The sequence below is a fragment of the Pan troglodytes genome, chromosome X (assembly GCF_028858775.2).
Source record: "Pan troglodytes isolate AG18354 chromosome X, NHGRI_mPanTro3-v2.0_pri, whole genome shotgun sequence".
NCBI lineage: Eukaryota > Metazoa > Chordata > Mammalia > Primates > Hominidae > Pan > Pan troglodytes.
The window spans coordinates 60,921,585-60,944,403 of record NC_072421.2 but is presented as its reverse complement, the minus strand read 5'-3'; the positions used below and the strand labels follow the sequence as shown (position 1 = coordinate 60,944,403).

General features: G+C 37.4%; 1 protein-coding gene across 22 annotated transcripts in view; it reads left to right on the top strand.

The window, feature by feature from the left end:
- Positions 1-22,336, top strand: part of SPIN4 (spindlin family member 4) — a 342,780-nt gene extending 320,444 nt beyond the window's left edge. For 12 of the 22 annotated variants that reach the window (XR_010154951.1, XR_010154949.1, XR_010154950.1 and 9 more), the window contains 2 exons: positions 2,658-3,495; positions 3,754-4,740. The gene's annotated coding sequence lies outside the window, so the exon portion shown is untranslated. Of the gene's footprint in view, positions 1-2,657; positions 3,496-3,753; positions 4,741-18,314 lie in introns of those variants that run through there. The other 10 variants (XR_010154940.1, XR_010154938.1, XR_010154933.1 and 7 more) reach the window with 7 other exon arrangements.
- Positions 22,337-22,819: the final 483 nt, after the last annotated feature.

Genomic DNA, 22,819 nt, shown 5'->3' with positions numbered 1-22,819 from the left:
AGACCCCCTCTTAATAAAAGGCAAGGGTGCTTGACTGAACCTGTTTGGGGCCCAACTTAGGAAGGTTAGAGCCCTTCCTAAGATTTATGGGGTTGGAGGCCCCTCTCAGTAAAGTTCCTCTCGGCTAAAAGTGGGTTTGGCACTACTGGATGTTAACTGCTATTTTCTTTGGACTTATCTGCCTTGCACTCTTTGCTGATGGCTATGGGAGACAGAATTAAACATATTCAGGATCAAAGGACATGGCGAGCTATTTTTCCCCAAAAGGGAGACACTCGAGAGCTGATGGGACTTCTGGATAAGATCCCTTTGTGACTGAAAAGCAGCTGCTTGAACTTTTGATTAAGTCTAACTGCAGTGGGTGGGTCTTTCTCTGGCCTCCCTGAGTTCCTCACCTTCCCCACCCTGCTTCAGGCAATGCTTTTCTCCCTTTCTCTTCTTTCCCTGTCCTATCTTTTCTGTCATTCAGGGGAACCTTCTTGCCCAGAGATCGCATGTTGAAAAATGTCCTTGGGAGCTTTGTCTTGGTCTCTGCCATATCTTGTATACATGTGGTGGTACTTTCTCTTGGTCTCTGCCATCCAGGGAAGAGGAATTTGGGGGTACATGTCATAGTTATCTCTGAAAATTAAATTGAGCCATTAAAAGCCAATGCAATCTCAAAATTGACTGCTCTAGTCTCCTGGGAAGAGCAATAAAATATTTTCAATTCTACAGCTTAGCAGCTAAGGCTTTGTGTTTTTCCAGTGGTGGCACAGGTTCAGGGTTCAATTCCTGGCTTAGGGAATAAGCCCTTTCTGGTTTGATATCTGCATGACATTTACCATTTGTTGATTATCTTCCCCTCCACAAACCATGTTGAATTTTTCTTTCTTTGAGGACAGAAATATTGGCCATTTGGCCTGGCTAAATTTGGGTAATAAGAAATTTAAAAGGATCTTTTTAAAAAGAGTATTACATTTAAAAGTCAGCCTAATTAAAAGAGGATATTCAAGCTCTAAAAGCCTGGGACTCCTTGTGAACAACAAGTAGTGCCACAGACCTTGTTTTGGGAAAAAACTCTTTTTTTTTTTGTTTGTTTTTTCTCATGAAACCCCAGGAACCAGAAGTGGAGAGATCCCTTCAAAATCTAAGGCTCTTTTCTCTTTTGCATTGCATTATCAGGTGTTTTTAACCCTTGGGGGGATCAGAAATTGCTCCACATTAAAATAGAACTTTGGTGTGTAATAACTGGGTAGGAAATATGCTTTGGGGAATAGCTAATGACAGTTAAAGGTGAATACTTGGCTTTTCACATGTTTGGATCAGAGGAGCATGCTCTTGGCCACCTAGAAGGTATGGCAACGTGCTCATCCCTGCCCCACACTGAGACCTAAGAAGACTCCCATGGAAGATGGGGTAATCACAGAGTAGGTTGAGTGGCTTTGAATTGCTTTGCAGTGAAATGCACAGTAAAATCATTGCACTGTCTTGTTCTGTAGCATTTGTCTTTTTTGGGATTTAAGATATGATATAAAGTGGGACCCTTAAATTTTGGGGGATCTTTTTTGCTTTCCAGCTGTGCCTGTTTATTAAGCCATAGAAACTGCATGTTTTCCTGGCCCTGTTCCTCCAAGGGCTCCACCCTGAAGCAGTAATCTGATTAAGAACCTGGCAAATAAAAAATCTTAAAACTACTGGAACATTTCTGTCTATGTATTTATATGTGTTGTGTGTGTGTGATATGAAAGAGCTTTGATTGTTTTCGAAAATCATAAGAGCTTAAATCTAACATTCTATCAGAAAATAAAAACAAACGAATGCCTTTTAGTTCATGTGACTTTAGTAAAGTTTCAGAAATAAAAACAGTTTTGAAGATCATTGGTAAAATTCAAATGTCTTCAAAATTCAGACATTTGGTCTGAAGTAGGTTAAATATTAAGTTTGCTAGATGTGTTAGGGTCATAAACGGCTTCTTTGATTTTTGAAAATTGTTCAACCTACTTACTTTGAAGCAGATTCTAGGTAAAGCCTGGGGATATGTGGTGTTAGCCATGCCTCCTAGTTATGCTGGATAGTCAAACCTTATCTGCACTTCTTTCTGTGTCCTAGGCTCCAAAGGTAGTACATAGTTAAAATCACCTACAATCCAGGTTTTTCCACCAATGGTTCCTAAGAGTTCTTTCTTTAGGCTGTATTTGTGAATATATGTTTTTGGTAGGTGTTCCAAAATTATTAGAAACTTCTGTAACCCTGATATAACTTAGTGTATGCTATTAATAGTTATAATAATTGTTATGTAAAATTGTTGTATGCCACAGAAGTCACCAAAATTCTTAGTCAATTGTGGCTTTAATAGAGACTGCCCTAAAGTGTTTTGTCATCCAGGGACAATTGTTGCCTTGTTTTTTTTTGTTTTGTTTTGTTTTTGTTTTTCTTTAGAGGTGGTTTCATAATCAGCTACAGAACCCTAATAGGTGTTCTTAAATGCAGGTTTCTGATAAATTTGGAGATTGTGATGTTAGAATAGAAGAAAAAACTTTCAGGATCTCCTGGAGTGCTGAAATGTTCATGAATATCAGGCAGAACAGGAGTTAACAACATGGACTGGACTAATAGAAGACTAAAGTAATCTTCTTGACTTTTTGCTTAAAAGGATCCTCTGTTTTGTTTTTCAGAGCCAATAAAACTTTTCTTTTGAGTGATTTGCAGCTTTTAACAAGTAAGTAAAATATACTCCTGTGAACAAAATTTGGAGCATATTTGTTTCTCTCTACCTGATTTCTCCAGAATTTGGAAACTATTCGTGAGTATTCTTAACTTATGACAATACAGTTATTTGCATAAGTGCAATAAGAATGTTTTCTTCTGTAACAGGACAAAATAAAAGAAACCAGTTATTTTACCAAGGCTTTGACTGGAATGGCTTGCTTTCCTTTAAGGAATCGAATTTGGCTTACAGGGCCAATAAAAGCCCCTTGGGAAAACTGGCCTCATACCCTGTCTACACTGTCCTGTACAGGGTTCCTGACCTGTAGTAAATAAAGAATGTCACTTTCTAACAGGCCCAGGAGCCCTAGGTTATCTTGGGACCTCGAAAAAAGAGGAATTTACCTAACTGATAAATATTTGATAGTACAAACCTATGGCTAGGCTTGGCTTTGGAAAAAAGCCTTATCTGAGATTCCTTTTGTGGAACAAAGTCCAATCAAAGCCAATTTAAAAAGCCTATGTGAAAAATGATTATTTTTGCTGTACTTTACACAAATAATCAGGCTAAGTGTAAGACTATGGCGTATTTTTGCAAACAAATCAGCCCTGTTAGGATTTGTCTTTAGTAAAAATGGGAGAATGGAGAGATAGAAAAAACATATTTTAAAAACAATGGTACACTTGTTATAAAATTGTGATCTCATCAGTTATTTTTGAGTTTTCTTTCTACGATTTAGACTGAACCTGCTTATTTCTGTGAACCAACCAGTGATCTCTTATGGCTGTTCAAAAGTAAAAAGAGAGGTGGGTAATGTAAAAAATCTAGATCAATATTCTAATTCTGAGCACATATTGGAATGTATAGCATGTATAGCAACTCCATATCACTTTGGTTCCAAAGTCTCCCAGTTCATGAAAAGCCTTCTTATTTAGTTTACTTGGGATAATTTTACTTATTTTGTTTTACTGTTGTGAAATATAGTGCTGTCGTACTCTTTGCGTAGGAATGCAGGATAAGCTTACTGAATGTATTCTTAAATTGAACACTTATTAATCTTCCAGATATCACCTTTTGTCATAACTCAAGTCTTATGAATGGCCCTCACCATAACGATGCTTTTTGACTGAGCTCTTCTCTAACCTGAATGCAAGAGGTTAGGCATGAATATCATCCCCCCTGTTCAGCCTGAAGAAGTTACAGAAGATGAATCTTCCTCTCTCTACAGCCCTTAGGATTAAGGGTTCTCTTACTGAATGTATTCTTAAATTGAACACTTATTAATCTTCCAGATATCACCTTTTGTCATAACTCAAGAGTTATGAATGGCCTTCACCATAATGATGCTTTTTGACTGAGCTCTTCTCTAACCTGAATGCAAGAGGTTAGGCATGAATATCATCCCCCCTGTTCAGCCTGAAGAAGTTACAGAAGATGAATCTTCCTCTCTCTACAGCCCTTAGGATTAAGGGTTCTCTTATAAAAGGGAGGGGGTAAATATGTCAGAGGCATTTGAACCAGAGAAACTCCATCTTGAATAGTCCCTGTGTAAAATAAGACTGAGACCTACTGGGATGCATTCCCAGGAGGTTAGGCATTCTAATTCACAGGATGAGATAAGAAGTCTCCACAAGATACAGATTATAAAGATTTGGCTGATAAAACTGTTTGTGATAAAGAAGCTGGCCAAAACACACCAAAACCAAGATGCCAACAAAAGTGTCCTCTGGTTGTCCTCACTGCTCATTATATGCTAATTATAATGCATTAGCATGTTAAAAGACACTCCCACCAGTGCAATGACAATGTACAAATGCCTTGGCAACATCAAGAAGTTACCCTATGTGGTTTAAAAATGGTAGGAACCCTCAGTTCTGGGAATTGCCCACCCCTTTTCTGGAAAACTCATGAATAATCCACCCCTTATTTAGCATATAATCAAGAAATAACTGGAAGTATCCTTAGTGAAGCAGCCCAAGCCACTACTCTTCCTATGGAGTAGACATTCTTTCATTAGTTAACTTTATTAATAAACTTGCTTTCACTTTGTAGATTCACCTCAAATTATTTCTTGCATGAGATCCAAGAACCCTTTCTTGGGGTCTGGATCTGGACTCCTTTACAGTAACAATGAGATTTAAAAATATTATTTTAAGGAGCTCAATGGTTAAAAGTCAGCTTAATTAAAAGCTAACATCCAAGATGTGTGCATGTGTGTGTGTGTGTGTACATGTGCACGTGTGTGTATGTTTGCATTAAAAGACTTTATGGTTTTTTTTCTCTCCTAAGACCTTGTCTCCTCTGAGCAAAAGTTTATTATTTTTTTCTCAGTTTATTGAATTTCATTGTCTTCATTTAGTTCTGCTGTCTCTGCTTTCTCTTGCCTCCGTCTGCTGCATGAGGGGCCTAAAACAGCTTATAATAGCCCGGGATTCACTGAAGAAAACAGACAAAGCACCAGACTCTTTTCTGGGGAGAAACTTGTTTTTCTTTATGGAACCCCGAGAGTGGGTAAAAAGAAAAGTTTGTCTCAGATCATAAAGTACTTGCTTTTGCATTGTGTTACCAGATTTTTTGACTAAAATAGTTATTATAATGGAGGCTATTCTTGGGTACTTAAGAAAGAGGATAGTTTAGACATTTAGAACGGTCTTTGTTAATGTTTTTAAAAGTGCACTGTAAAAGCATCATGTGGTCTAGCCTCATAATAATTCTCCCTGTCTGGAGACCCAGGATTCAGTATGGGCCCTATCCAGAGTTCAGAGATACAGTTAAAAGATAGGTAGTCTCTATCTAAATACAACCGGTCTCCCCTTACAGTCCTATGACAGATTTCTATAATTTTTATTTGGCATCCATTTTTAATCTCCCTCTAGCACCAGACTACTTCTCTCTGTACTATGAGATGTAAATGTCATTACCATATTTTTTTTAACGTAAGATTTCCTTTAATATGCAAACTTAGGACTATCTAGCAGACAATTGCCTAGGGTAATAAAATAGTTTATTAAGACTGTGTAACAGCTCCCCAGTTCCAGGCAGTGCAGCTCAGGGATAAAATTTTTCCACTTTAGAAAATGAGAGGGAAGAGTACAGAGAAATTCATCTTGCAACTCGGGTACCAGTTTAGTCACACTGAAATAAAGCACCAAGCAGATTACTGAAGCTCTAGATTCCAGGCCTTAGCTACTGGACAGCATTTCTAGACCCACTCTGGACCAAAAGAAAATCCACCGTTCTGAAAGAAATAAAAAAAAATTAAAACTTAGTTCTGACAGAGTTCACCACATTCAGACATAAGAGCTTCTGGGCCTTGAATAACCATAAGCAGTAGCCAGGCAGTCATTGCCATGAGCCTTGGGTGCAATCCAACAGTGTACTGGCTTCAAGTGTCATCCAGTGCAGTGCTACCTGCGGTGGCCGTGGGATTGCTTGTGGCACTCCTCCAAAAACTTCAGGCAGCCCAGCATGGAGAGAGAGAGAGAGAGAGAGGAGAGAGAGAGAGAGAGAGAGAGAGAGAGAGAGAGAGAGAGACTCCTTTTGATTAGGACAAAGAGAGGGAAGAGAGTGAGATAATTTTTCTGGTAACCCGGGAAATTTTCCCTTAACTTAACCAACACCACCAACATGGTGCTTCAAGGAGTCAGCAAGAGCTGCGCTGTTACTGAATTTAGAACTTAGTGTGCCTTACAATCCTGATATGGCTGCAGTGACCACAAAGTTAAATTACCACTCTAAATACCCTTTGAATATGTAAACAGCCTTCTCGAGAAGTATGGGTAAAAATAAGTGCAGAATACTAAGATTAGAGTACATACCTAACTCTTCAATGAGCAGACACTGAAAAATATCCACAAGCATCAAGAACATACAGAAAAACATGACCTCACCAAATGAACTAAGTAAGGCACCAGTGACCAACTATGAAGTGTCAGATATATGTGACCATTCAGACAGAGAGTTCAAAATACCTGCCTTGATGAAGCTCAACAAACTTTAAGATAATACAGACAATAGAGTCACAATTTTATTAGATGAATTGCAAAAAGAGACTGAGAAACTATGAAAAATCTAGCAGAAATGCTGGAGCTGAAAAGTACAATTAACATACTGAAAAAAATGCATTAGACCCTAGCAACAGCAGAATTGATAAAGCAGAAAAAAAATAGTAAGCTTAGAGACAGGCTATATGAAAATACACAGAAGAGAAAAAAGAATTTAAAAATTAAAGCATGACTATGAGATATAGAAAGTATCTGCAAAGGGGCAAATCTAAGAGTTCTTAGCCTTGAACAAGACGTAGGGAGAAAGGGGATAAAGTTTATTCAAAGATATAGTAACAGACAATTATCCAAACCTAAAGAATCATAGGAATACCGAGGTACGAGAAGGTCCTAGAACACCAAGTGGATTAAAGCCAAATGAAACATCTCCAGGCATTTAATAAATTCTCAAAAGTCAAAGACAAAGAGAGGATACTAGAAGCACCATGAGAAAAATAAACAAATAGCACATAAAGGAGCTCCAATATGTATGGCAGCAGACTTCTCAGCAGAATTCTTATAGACCAGGGGAGAGTGAGATAGCATATCCAAAATGCTGAAGAAAAACAAATCCCAACATGGAATATCGTATTCAGCAAAATTATCCTTCAACTATGAAGAAGAAATAAACACTTTCCCAGACAAATAAAAGCTGAGAGATCATGTCTACATCAGACCTGTCCTACAAGAAATGGTAAAGAGAGTGCTTCAATCAGGAAGAAAAGGCAGTTACAAAATGACAAAGAAATTATCTGAAGATATAAAACCTGTCAGTAATAGCAAGTACACAGAGAAGTACACAATACTATAACACTGCAATTGCACTGTCTTAGCCACTCATATCTTTAGCAGGAAGACAAATAAACTGCCAAAACTGATAGTGACAAACATCTTTCAATAGATAGACAATATAAAAAGATACAGAGACAGACAAAGTCATAAATCAGAGGAAATGACATTAAAGTGTAGAATGTTTTCATAGTTTTCTCTTTGCTTATTTGTTTTGCTCTTTTTGGCAATCAGAGTTGTCATCAGTTTAAAAATTGGTTATAAGATGTTATTCATCAGCTTCATGGTAACCACAAACAAACCCCTATAACATAGATTTAAATATTGAAAATCAAGAAATCAAAACAAGCTACTAGATAAAATCCTTTTTTACACAAAGGAAGACAAGAAAAAAGAGAGCACCACCGACAACGAAAAAAAAAAAAAAGTTAAAAAGTGGCAGTACTACTCTTTACCAATGAATAATCAGGTTAAATTTACACTAAATTATTCAGTAAAAGTTAAGAACAGCTGAATGGATAAAAAACAAGATTCAGCTATATGCGGCCCACAAGAAAGTGGCTATACCTGTGAAGATATGCATAGATTAAAAATAAAGGAATAGAAATAGTTATTCCATGGAAATCAGAATCAAATAACACTAGGAGTAGTGCACTTATATCAGGTAAAATAGATTTCAAGACAAAAACTACACAAAGAGACAAAGAAGATCATTACATGATGATAAAGTGGTCAAATCAGGAAGAGAATATAACCGTCGTATGGAACCCCGATATATAAAGAAAATACTATTAAAAAAGAGAGAGACAATGGTAGCAGGTGACCTAAACACCTCATTTTAATCATTACACAGATCAACCAGACAGAAACTCAACAAAGAAAGGTTCAACTTAATCTTCACTCTAGATCAGGTGAACCTAATATACATTTATAGAACATTTCATGCAACAGCTGCAGAATACACATACTTCTCATCAGCACATGGAATATTCTCCAGGATAGACCAAATATTACTCCACAAAACAAGTCTCAAAAAATTCAAAAAAATTCTGAGCAAGCAGCCTGACTAGATGCAGCTGAGAAGTCCTGCTCCCACGGAAGGAAAATATGATTTCAACTACACCAACATAAATTGAACAGATCTTTGGAGAGAAAATGCCAAATGTGGACGGAGAAGAGACGCAGATGCTGAGGCTGTAAAGGGAGGAAACTGGGAACACGGCACGGAGTACCTGAACACCAAGTCTGGTTCCCAGCCCCAGACAGTGCCTGGGAAAGGGGACTTCCCCTTAAAGGAGCCCCATGGCCCAAAAGACCCGACAACAACATCAATAACAACAAAATTGTGGGCACAGTGCCAGTGATTGTAGGTGGCGCCTGAAAGGCCCAGGAGCAGGTCTGGCGAGAGGGTTAACTATCTTCCCCTCGCACCTCACAACAGAACTGCAAGCACAAGGATGCACAAAGAAACCACGCAACTAACAGCCTACCTACCGCCCATTGCTCTCAAGCGCCATCTACTGGAACACAGACAAAACTACAAGAGCAAAAAACTACTCACTGTGAAACCGAAGGGGCAAGAATTCAACAACGAACACCCCGTGCAGAGACTTGGTCCTCTGAAAACTTCCAGAAACAAAGCCAACTAGCCATACTCAATTTACATCACAGTTAAAAAATATGAGCCTCCCAAGATGAGGAAGAATAAATGCAAGAACTCTGAGAATGCAACAAGCCAGAGTGTCGAGCATTCTTATACACGAATAACAGACAAACAGAGAGCCAAATCATGAGTGAACTCCCATTCACAATTGCTACAAAGAGAATAAAGTACCTAGCAATCCAACTTACAAGGGATGTGAAGGACCTCTTCAAGGAGAACTACAAACCACTGCTCAGTGAAATAAAAGAGGATACAAACAAATGGAAGAACATTCCATGCTCATGGGTAGGAAGAATCAATATCGTGAAAATGGCCATACTGCCCAAGGTAATTTAATAGATTCAATACCATCCCCATCAAGCTACCAATGACTTTCTTCACAAAATTGGAAAAAACTACTTTAAAGCTCATGTGGAACCAAAAAAGAGCCCGCGTTGCCAAGTCAATCCTAAGCCAAAAGAACAAAGCTGGAGGCATCACGCTACCTGACTTCAAACTATACTACAAGGCTACAGTAACCAAAACAGCATGGTACTGGTACCAAAACAGAGATACAGAACATATGGAACAGAACAGAGCCCTCAGAAATAAAGCCGCATATCTACAACCATCTGACCTTTGACAAACCTGCCAAAAACAAGCAATGGGGAAAGGATTCCCTATTTAGTAAATGGTGCTAGGAAAACTGGCTAGCCATAGGTAGGAAGCTGAAACTGGATCCCTTCCTTACACGTTACACAAAAATTAATTCAAGATGAATTAAAGACATAAATGTTAGACCTGAAACCATGAAAACCCTAGAAGTAAACCTAGGCAACACCATTCAGGACATAGGCATGGGCAAGGACTTCATGTCTAAAACACCAAAAGCAATGGCAACAAAAGCCAAAATTGACAAATGGGATCTAATTAAACTCAAGAGCTTCTGCACAGCAAAAGAAACTACCATCAGAGTGAACAGGCAACCTACAGAATGGGAGAAAATGTTCGCAACCCACTCATCTGACAAAGGGCTGATATCCAGAATCTACAATGAACTCAAACAAATTTACAAGAAAAAAACAAACAACCCCATCAACAAGTGGGCGAAGGATATGAACAGACACTTCTCCGAAGAAGACCTTTATGCAGCCAAAAAACACATGAAAAAATGCTCGTCTTCACTGGCCATCAGAGAAATGCAAATCAAAACCACAATGAGATACCATCTCACACCAGTTAGAATGGCGATCATTAAAAAGTCAGGAAACAACAGATGCTAGAGAGGATGTGGAGAAATAGGAACACTTTTACACTGTTGGTGGGACTGTAAACTAGTTCAACCATGGTGGAAGACAGTGTGGTGATTCCTCAGGGATCTAGAACTAGAAATACCATTTGACCCAGCAATGCCATTACTGGGTATATACCCAAAGGATTATAAATCATGCTGCTATAAAGACACATGCACACGTATGTTTATCGCAGCACTATTCACAATAGCAAAGACTTGGAACCAACCCAAATGTCCAACAATGATAGACTGGATTAAGAAAATGTGGCACATATACACCATGGAATGCTATGCAGCCATAAAAAATGAAGAGTTCATGTCCTTTGTAGGGACATGGATGAAACTGGAAACCATCATTCTCAGCAAACTATCGCAAGGACAAAAAACCAAACACTGCATGTTCTCACTCATAGGAGGGAATTGAACAATGAGAACACATGGACACAGGAAGGGGAACATCACACTCCAGGGACTGTTGTGGGGTGGGGGGAGGGTGGAGGGATAGCATTAGGAGATATACCTAATGCTAAATGACGAGTTGATGGGTGCAGCACACCAACATGGCACATGTATACATATGTAACAAACCTGCACATTGTGCACATGTACCCTAAAACTTAAAGTATAATAATAATAATAAAATTAAAATGAGACCAGTAATGGCTCTTAACCAGTCTGAAATAAATGAAATGACAGACATGGAATTATCTGGATGGCAAGGCCGCTCTTCAAGATTCAGTATAAAGCTGAAACCCAATCTGAGAAAACCAAGTAATCCAGTGAAATGATTCAAGAGCTGAAAGACAAAATAGCCATTTTAAGCCAATCCCAGGCTAGACTTCTTGAGTTGAAGGATTCACTGCAAGAATTTTATAACACAATCAGAAGTATTAATACCAGAATAAACCAAGCTGAGAAAGAAATCTCAGAGCTTGAAAACCAGTTCTTCAAATCAACTTAGTCAAAAACAAATAAATAATTAAAGAGAAAAAAACTAACAAAAATGAACAAAACCTCTGAGAAATATGGAATTATGTGAAGAGACTCAATCGATGATTAATCAGCATCCCTGAGATAGGAGAGAGAATAAACATCTTGGAAAATATATTTGAAGTTATAGTCTATGAAAATTATCTTCCTCTCACTAGAGAGGTTTACATGCAAATCCAAGAAATACAGAGAACTCCAGGCAGATACTATACAAGACAACCATCCCCAAGGCACATGGTAATCAGGTTCACCAAGGTCAATGCCAAAGAAAAAAATTAAAGGCAGCTAGAGAGAAGGGGCTGGTCACCTACAGAGGGAACCCCATCAGGCTAGCAGTAGACCTCTCAGTAGAAACCTTGCAATACAGAAGAGATTGGGCACATATTTTGAACATCTCCAAGGAAAAAAAATCAACCAATGATTTTATATTTTGTCAAACTACACTTCCTAAGTGAAGGAGAAATAAAATCCTTTTCATTCACGCAAATGTTGGGGGAATACATTTCAACCAGATCAGCATTACAAGAGGCCCTTAAGGGAGTGCAAAACGTGGATTCGAAAGAACAATACCTGTTACCACAAAAGCACACTTCAGCACATAGCACACAGACACTGTAAAGCAACTACGTCATCAAGTCTACATAACGGCCAGCTAAGAAAATGATGAGATGATCAAAATCACATATATCAACAGTAACCTTGAATGTAAAAGGGCCAGATATCCCACTTAAAAGACACAGCATGGAAGGCTGGATTAAAAAAAAAAAAACAAAACTCAATCATTTGTTGTCCTCGTGAGACCTATCTCACATGTAAAAACACGTAAAGGCTCAATGTAAAAAGGGAGAGTGATATCTGCCATGCAAATGCAAAATTAAAAGAGCAGGAGTCGCTGTTCTTATATCAGATAAAATAGACTTTAAACCAATAAAAGATAAGAAGAGTAAAGAAGGACATTACATAATGATAAAGACTACAATCCAACAAGAAGCTTCAACTATAATCCAAATATATACATACCCAACATTAGAGCACGCAGTTTCATATAACAAGTTCTTCTTGGCCTACAAAAAGACTTATACAACCACACAATAGTAGTGAAGGACTTCAACATCCCACTGACAGCAGTAGGCATACCATCAAGGTAGGAAATGGTAAACTCTGGACTTGAACCAGTCACTTGACTAATTGACCTAATAGACATCTGCAGAACATTCATCCAACAATAAAAAAAAATACATTCTTCCCGTCTGCACGTAAAATAATTTCTAAGATTGACCACATGCTCAGTCATAAAGAAAGCCTCAATAAATTCAAAAATTTTGAAATCATACCAAGCATACTTTCAGACCACAGTGCAATAAAAATAGAAATCAAAGTCAAGAAGACCTCTCAAAACTACATGCACACCTGAAAATAAAACAACTTACTCTTGAACAGCATCAAAATTATGGCAGAAATTTAACAAAAATTAAATTAATAAAAACAGGAACACAACTTATTGAAATCTCTGGGATGCAGCCAAATCAGTGTTAAGAGCAAAATGTATAGATCTAAACGTCTTCATCAAAATGTTAGAAATGTTTCAAGTTAACAATCTAACTTTTCACATAAAGGAACTAGAAAGGAAAGAACAAACCAACCCAAAATCCAGCAGAAAATTAAAAGAAAAAACTAAAATTAGAGAATAACAGAGCCAACGACAAAAACCACATGATTATCTCAATAGATGCAGAAAAAGGCCTTTGACAAAATTCAACAACCTTCATGCTAAAATCTCTCAATAAATTAGGTATTGATGGGACTTATCTCAAAATAATAAGAGCTATCTATGACAAACGCACAGCCAATATCATACTGAATGGGCAAAAACTGGAAGCATTCCCTTTGAAAACTGACACAAGACAGGGATGCCCTCTCTCACCACTCCTATTCAACACTGTGTTGGAATTTCTGGCCAGGGCAATCAGGCAGGAGAAGGAAATAAAGGGTATTCAATTAGGAAAAGAGGAAGTCAAATTGTCCCTGTTTGCAGATGACATGATTGTATATCTAGAAAACCCCATCATCTCAGCCCAAAATCTCCTTAAGCTGATAGGCAACTTCAGCAAAGTCTCAGGATACAAAATCAATGTGCAAAAATCACAAGCATTCTTATACACAAATAACAGACAAACAGAGAGCCAAATCATGAGTGAACTCCCATTCACAATCGCTTCAAAGAGAATAAAATACCTAGGAATCCAACTTACAAGGGATGTGAAGGACCCCTTCAAGGAGAACTACAAACCACTGCTCAGTGAAATAAAAGAGGATACAAACAAATGGAAGAACATTCCATGCTCATGGGTAGGAAAAATCAATATCGTGAAAATGGCCATACTGCCCAAGGTAATTTATAGATTCAATGCCATCCCCATCAAGCTACCAATGACTTTCTTCACAGAATTGGAAAAAAAACTACTTTAAAGTTCATATGGAACCAAAAAAGAGCCCGCATCGCCAAGTCAATCCTAAGCCAAAAGAACAAAGCTGGAGGCATCACGCTACCTGACTTCAAACTATACTGCAAGGCTACAGTAACCAAAACAGCATGGTACTGGTACCAAAACAGAGATATAGACGAATGGAACAGAACAGAGCCCTCATAAATAATGCCACATATCTACAACCATCTGATCTTTGACAAACCTGACAAAAACAAGCAATGGGGAAAGGATTCCCTATTTAATAAATGGTGCTGGGAAAACTGGCTAGCCATATGTAGAAAGCTGAAACTGGATCCCTTCCTTACACCTTATACAAAAATTAATTCAAGATGGATTAAAGACATAAATGTTAGACCTGAAACCATAAAAACCCTAGAAGTAAACCTAGGCAACACCATTCAGGACATAGGCATGGGCAAGGACTTCATGTCTAAAACAGCAAAAGCAATGGCAACGAAAGCCAAAATTGACAAATGGGATCTAATTAAACTAAAGAGCTTCTGCACAGCAAAAGAAACCACCATCAGAGTGAACAGGCAACCCACAGAATGGGAGAAAATTTTTGCAATGTACTCATCTGACAAAGGGCTGATATCCAGAATCTACAATGAACTCAAACAAATTTACAAGAAAAAAACAAACAACCCCATCAAAAAGTGGGCGAAGGATATGAACAGACACTTCTCAAAAGAAGACATTTATGCAGCCAAAAGACACATGAAAAAATGCTCATCATCACTGGCCATCAGAGAAATGCAAATCAAAACCACAATGAGATACCATCTCACACCAGTTAGAATGGCGATCATTAAAAAGTCAGGAAACAACAGATGCTAGAGAGGATGTGGAGAAATAGGGACACTTTTACACTGTTGGTGGGACTGTAAACTAGTTCAACCATGGTGGAAGACAGTGTGGCGATTCCTCAGGGATCTAGAACTAGAAATACCATTTGACCCAGCAATGCCATTACTGGGTATATACCCAAAGGATTATAAATCATGCTGCTATAAAGACACATGCACACGTATGTTTATTGCAGCCCTATTCACAACAGCAAAGACTTGGAACCAACCCAAATGTCCAACAATGATAGACTGGATTAAGAAAATGTGGCCCATATACACCACACCATGGAACACTATGCAGCCATAAAAAATGATGAGTTCCTTTCCTTTGTAGGGACATGGATGAAGCTGGAAACCATCATTCTCAGCAAACTGTTGCAAGGACAAACTGCCGCATGTTCTCACTCATAGGTGGGAATTGAACAGTGAGAACACATGGACACCCGAACGGGAACATCACACACCGGAGCCTGTTGTGGGGAGGGGGGAGGGTGGAGGGATAGCATTAGGAGATATACCTAATGTTAAATGACGAGTTAATGGGTGCAGCACACCAACATGGCACATGTATACGTATGTAACTAACCTGCACGTTGTGCACATGTACCCTAAAACTTAAAGTATAATAAAAAAAATAAAAAAGAATAACTTAATAAATTTGAATTGCAGAAATCTATACAAACTATCAGTGAAACCAAGAATTGGATCTTCAGAAAAATAGATACGATTGCTAGACCCTTTCTTAGATTAACAAAGAAAAAGAGGGATACCAGACATGCGAAGAAGAACTGGTACTAACCCTGCTGAAACTATCTCAAAAATTTGAGAAAGAAGGGCTCCTTTTTAACTTATTCTATGAAATGAGCATCAGACCTGTATCATAATCTGACAGAGACACGCACACACACAAAAGAAATCTCAGACCAATATTCATTGTGAACATAGATGTAAAAATGCTCAACAAAATAATACCAAACCAAATCCAGCAGCAGAGCAACACCTCAAAAAGTTAGTACACCATAATCAAGTAAGCATTATTCCTGGGATGAAAGGATGATTCAACTTATGCAAATTATAAATGTGCTTTAGCACATAAACAGAATTTAAAGCAAAGACAATGTGATCATTGAAATAGATGCAGTAAAAGCTTTCAATAAAATTCAATATCTGTTCATGATAAAAAAAAAAAAAACCTCAACAGACTAGGCATCAAGGGAATATACCTCAAAATAATAAAAGCTGTCTCTGACAAACCCATAGCCAACATTATATGAGTGAGAAGAGGCTGGAACAATTCTCCTTGAGAAGTGGAACAAGACAAAGATATCTACTCACACTACTCCTATTCAGTACTGGAAGCCCTAGCCAGAGCAATCAGAAAAGAGAAAGAAATAAAAGGCATCCAAATAGGAAAAGAAAAAGTCCAACCATCTCTCTTCCCTGACAATATGATTCCATACATAGAAAATCCTAAAGGCTATGCCAAAAGGTTCCTAGAACTGATCAGCTACTTCTGTAAAGATTCAGGATACAAAACCAATGTACAAAAATATCAGTAGCATTTTTACCAACAACACGTAGGCTGAGAGTGAAATCAAAAACGGAAGTTCCCTTATAGTAGGCTCAGAGAAAACAGAGTACCTAGGAATGCAGTTAACCAAGAAGGTGAAAGATTACCATAAGAATAACTACAAAACACTATTTTAAAAAATCAGAGATGACAGAAACAAAACAAAACAAAAATATATGCTCATGGACTGGAAGAATCAATATCATTAAAATGTCAACATGACACAGAGTAATTTACAAATTCAATGCTATTTCTATCAAATGACCAATGTCATTCTCCACAGAATTAGAAAAACTTTTTCTAACATTCAGACAGAACCAAAAAAGACCTTAAATAGCCAAAGACATCTTAAGCAAAAGAACAAAGCCGGAGGCATCACACTACCTGACCTCAAATGATACTACAAAGTTACAGTAATGTAAACAGCATGGTACTGGTACAAAATCAGACACATAGACTAATGGAAAGAAAAGAACAGAAAATTTAGAAGTAAAATGAAACACCTACTGCCGTGTGATCTTCAAGAAGGATGATAAAAACAAGCAATGGGAAAACGACTCTTTATTCAGGAAATGGTGCTGAGATAACTGACTAGCCACAGGCAGGTAAAGCTGGACCCTTGCTTTTCACCATATACAAAAGTTAACTCAAGATGAGTTAAAGATTTAAATGTAGGACCTCAAACTACAAAAGTCCTAGGAGACAACCCAGGCAATACTCCTCTTGACATTGGCTTTGGCAAAGAATTTTTGGCCAAGTCCCCAAAAGCAGTTGCAACAATAACAGAAACAGATATGTGAGACCTAATTAAAATAAAGAGCTTATACACAGCAAAAGAAACTATCAACAGAGTAAACAGACAACATACAGAATGGGAGAAAACATCCACAAACTATGCATTCTACGATGGCCTAATATCTAGAATCTATAGAGAACTTTAAAAAAATCATTAAGAAGAAACTAATAACTCCATTAAAAATTGGCAATGACAGCGACACTATTCACAATAGCAAAGACTTGGAACCAACCCAAATGTCCATCAATGATAGACTGGATTAAGAAAATGTGGCACATATACACCATGGAATTCTATGCAGCCATAAAAAAGGATGAGTTCATGTCCTTTGTAGGGACATGGATGAAGCTGGAAACCATCATTCTCAGCAAACTATCACAAGGACAGAAAACTAAACACCACATGTTCTCACTCATAGGTGGTAATTGAACAATGAGAACACTTGGACACAGGAAGGGGAACATCACACACCGGGGCCTGTTGTGGGGTGGGGGGAGGGGAGAGGGATAGCATTAGGAGATATACCTAATGTAAATAACGAGTTAATGGGTGCAGCACACCAACATGGCATATGTATACATATGTAACAGACCTCCACGTTGTGCACGTGTACCCTAGAACTTAAAGTATAATAAAAAAAAATTGGCAATGACATTGAACAGACACTTCTCAGAAGAAGACATATAAGCAACAAAAACTCATGGAAAATGCTCAGCATCACTAATCATCAGAGAAATGCAAATGAAAACCAAATTGAGACAACATCTCACACGAGTCTGAATGGGTATTAAAAAGTCAAAAAACAATAGATGCTGGTGAGGCTGCAGAGAAAAGGGAACACTTATGCATTCCTGGTGGAAATGTAAATTAGTAGAGCCACTGTGGAAAACACTCTGGAGATTTCTCAAACATCTCAATACGGAGTTACCCTTTGATGCAGCAATTCAATTACTGGCTATGTACCCAAAGGAAAATAAATCATTCTACCAGAAAGGCATATGCACTCTTATGTTCATTGCTGTGCTATTCACAGTAGCAAAGACATGGAATCAACCCAGATGACAATCAATGGTAGATTGGATAAGGAAAATGTGGTGTATATATACCATGGAATACTATGCAGCCATAAAAATGTAATAAAATCTTTTTTCTTTTTCTTTTTAGCAGCAACATGGATGCAGGGGGAGGCCATAATCATAAGGGAGTTAACACAAGAAGAAACAACAAAATTCCACATGTTTTCATGGATAAGTGGGAGCTTAACACTGAGCATGGGAACATGAACATGAACATGAGAAATATAGACACTGTGGACTCCTAGAGGTAGGTGGTAGGGAGTGGAATGTTGGTTGAAAAACTACTTATTGAACGTTAGGCTCACTACCTGGGTCCAAAATTGCCATGTAACAATCCTACACATGTAACCCCTGTATCTCCCTGTATCTTAAACAAAAGTTGAAATTCGGAAAAGAAACTGCCTTCACGGTATCCCTTATGTGTTGCTATATCGTGTTTTCAGTTTCATTTGTCTCAAGATATTTCATGATTTCCCTTTTTTGATCCATTGCTTATTCATGTGTGTGTTGTTTTGTTTCCACATATTTGTGTATTTTCCAATTGTCCTGTTGTTATTAATTTCTAGATCCATCTTATTCTGATTGAAAAAGAGGTTTGCTATTATTTCAATCTTCTTAAATTTGTTAAGACTTGGTTTGTGGTGTAACATGTAACTTGTCCTGGAGAATGTTCCAGGTGTGCTTGAAAAGGATGTCTATTCTGCAAAATGAATATGCAAAAATGGCTAGCATTCCTATACACCAACAATAGGCAAGCAGGGAGCCAAATCATGATTGAACTCCCATTCACAATTTCTACACAAAGACAGAAATACCTAGAAACACGGCTAACAAGGGAAATGAAGGACCTCTTTAAGGAGAACCACAAACCACTTCTCAAAGGAATCAGAGAGAACACACAAAAAAAAATAGAAAAGCATTCCATGCTCATGGACAGGAAGAATCAATATCATAAAAACGGCCATACTGCCCAAAGTAATTTCTAGATTCAATGCTATTTCCATTAAACTACCATGGACAGACTTCACAGAAATAGAGAAAAAAAAAAAAAAAGACTTTAAAATTCATAGGGAACCAAAAAAGAGCCCGAATAGCCAAGACAATCCTAAGCAAAAAGACCAAAGCTGCTACCTGACTTTAAACTATACTACAAGACTGCAGTAAACAAAACCACATGGTACTGGTACAAGGACAGACACACAGACCAATGGAACAGAATAGAGAATGCAGAAATAAGACCACACACCTACAACCAACTGATCTTCGACAAACCTGACAAAAATTAGCAATGGGGAAAGAATTCCTTATTTAATAAATGATGCTGAAAGAACTGGCTAGCCATAGGCAGAAAATTGAAACTGGACCCCTTCCCCACACCATATGCAAAAATTAACTCAAGACGGATTAAAGACTTAAACGTAAAACCCGGAACTATAAAAACCCTAGAAGAAAATCTAGATAATACCATCCAGGACATAGGCATGGGCAAAGATTTAATGATGAAAACACCCAAAGCAATTGCAACAAAAGCAAAAACTGACAAATGGGATCTAAATAAACTAAAGAGCTTCTGCACAGCAAAAGAAACTATCATCAGAGTGAACAGACAACATACAGGATGGGAGAAATGCTTCTTCAATCTATCCATCTAGCAACGGTCTAACATCCAGAGTCTGCAAGGAACGTAAGCAAATTTACAAGAAAAGATATAACCATTAAAACGTGGGCAAAGGACATGAACAGACACTTCTCAAAAGAAGACATACATGCAGCCAACAAACATATGAAAAAATGCTGAACATCACTGATCATCAGAGAAATGCAAATAAAAACCACAATGAGATAGCACGTCACACCAGTCAGAATGGCTATTATTAAAAAGTCAAAAAACAACAGATGCTGTCAAGGTTGCAGAGAAAAAGGAACGCTTTTACACTGTTGGTGGGAGCGTAAAGTAGTTCAACCATCGTGGAAGACAGCATGGCAATTCCTCAAAAGACCTCCAGGGAGAAATACCATTTGACCCAGCAATCCCATTACTGAGTATATACCCAAAGGAATATAAATAATTTTATTATAAAGATACATGCAATGTGTGAGTTCGTTACAGCTCTATTCAAAATAGCAAAGATATGGAATCTACCTAAATGCCCATCCGTGGTAGACTGGAGAAAGAAAATGTGGTACATATACACCATGGGATACTATGCAGCCATAAAAAGGAACAAGATCATGTCCTTTGCAAGGACATGGGTGGAGCTGGAAGCAATTATGCTCAGCAAACTAATGCAGAAACAGAAAACCAAACAACGCATGTTCTCACTTACAAGGGGGAGCTGAATGATGAGAACACATTTACACATGGAGGGAACAACACACACTGTGGCCTGTCAGGACGGTGGGGTCAGGGAGAGCATCAGGAAGAATGGCTAATGGACACTGGGCTTAATACCTAGGTGATGAGGTGATCGGTGCAGCAAACCACCACGGCACACATTTACCTACGTAACAAACCTGCACATCCTGCACACGTGAACTTAAAATAAAAGTTGAAGACAAAAAAAAAAAAAAAGAAGAAGAAGAAGAAAAGAGTGTGTATTCTGGGACTGTTGGTTGCAGTGTTCTGCATGTATCTAAGTTCATCTGTTTATAATGTTGTTCAAGTTTGTTATTTCCTCATCAATTTTCTGTATGCATGTCCTATGCATTGTTAAAAGTGCAGTATTAAAATCTCCTATGATTATTAAATTGCTGTATATTTTTACCTCTCAGTTATTCACTGTATGCTTTATATATTTATGTTCTCTGATGTTTGGTATGTATGTGTTTATAATTATTATACCTCGTTGGTGAGTAGGTTCTTTAATTTTACACCATATACATAAATCAACTTAAAATAGATTAAAGATTTAAGTATAAGACCTGAAACTGTTCAACTCTTAAACAAGAGTATAGATAAAAACTCGCTGACATTAACCTGGGCAATGATTTTTTTGATATGTCACTAAAATCAAAGGCAACAAAAGCAAAAAGATACAAGTGGTATTACATCAAACTGGAGAGCCTCTACACAGCAGAGAAAACAATCAACAAAATAAAATACAGCCTATTGAAAGGGAGAAATGTTTATAAATGCTATATCTGTTACCGTGTTAGTATAAAAATATATAACAAATTCCTGCAACTCAATAGCACAAATCAAATAACACAATTTAAAAAATCATCAAAGGACTTGAATAGACACTTCTCCAATGAATACATACAAGCAGCCAACAAGTATATGAAAAGGTGTTCCACATCACTAACCTGAGAAATGCAAATCAAACCATGGTGAGATGTCACTCCACACTTGTTAGGATGGCTACTATGAAAAAGACGGGAGATAACAAGTTACGAAGAAAATGTTAAATAATGGGACCCCTTGTACTCTGTTGGTGGGAATGTAAAATGGTGCAGCTGCTATGGAAAATAGTATGGAGGTTCTGGAAAAGATTAAAAATAGGACTACTATATGACCCAGCAATTCCACTGCTGTGCATATACCCCGCAAAATAGAAATCAAAATCCTGAAGAGAAATTTGTACTCCCATGTTCATTACAACATCATTCACGGTAGCCAACATATAGAAACAATCCAAGTAGCCATTGACTGATGAATAGTGAAACAAATGTGGTATATACAAAATAGAATGTTATTCAGACTTCACAAAGGAGAGTATCATGCCGTAAACAACAACATAGATAATCGTAAAGGATATTATGCTAAGGGAAATAAGCCAGTTAGAGAAAGATAAACACTGCATGACTGTCCTTGTATATCTGAAATATTAAAAATTAAAGAAGCAGAGAATAGAATGGTGATTTCAAGGGGCTAGTGGCATTAAAAATGGGAGGTTGTTGTTTACCAGGTTTAAAATTTTTGTTATGCAGGATAAATAACTCCTAGAGATTTGCTGTACAACCCAGTAACAGTAGTTACCAGTATTGTATTGTACAATTAAAAATTTGTTAAATGGAACTTCTTATGTTAAGTGGACTTACCACAATAAAAATATATGGTACAAATATTGAGCTCCGTGTAATAGATTTGTTCTGTATAGATTTATGGGTTAGAAATTTCAAAATTATTTAATGTGTATTGAAATTGTATTTTGTTGATAATTGAAACCAAATTTTCTATTCTTAGAGAAGTGAATTACAAATGTGGTAAAGGAAATGCGAAAATGAGCCCGGTGGTGTTGGACTAGAATTATAGATGTTAGTATGAACAAACAAACATGTAGCTTATGTTCTATGTCTATCTCTATCTATCATCTATCTATATCTATCTATCTATCTATCTATCTATCTATCTATCTATCATCTATCTATCTATCTATCATCTATAGATATTATGCACACGCTTCTATGTGTTTTTGTGTGTATGTGTGTAAAAATTATCTATATTTTTATTTCTGTATCTATATTTCTATATCTATATATTATTATATATAATCTTCTATGTTTGCATTCTTGCCCCCTGAGAGGAGTAAGTAGAAGCATGGACACCTCAACAGCAATAAGCACATCTAGCACAAAGATCTTGGCTTCCAT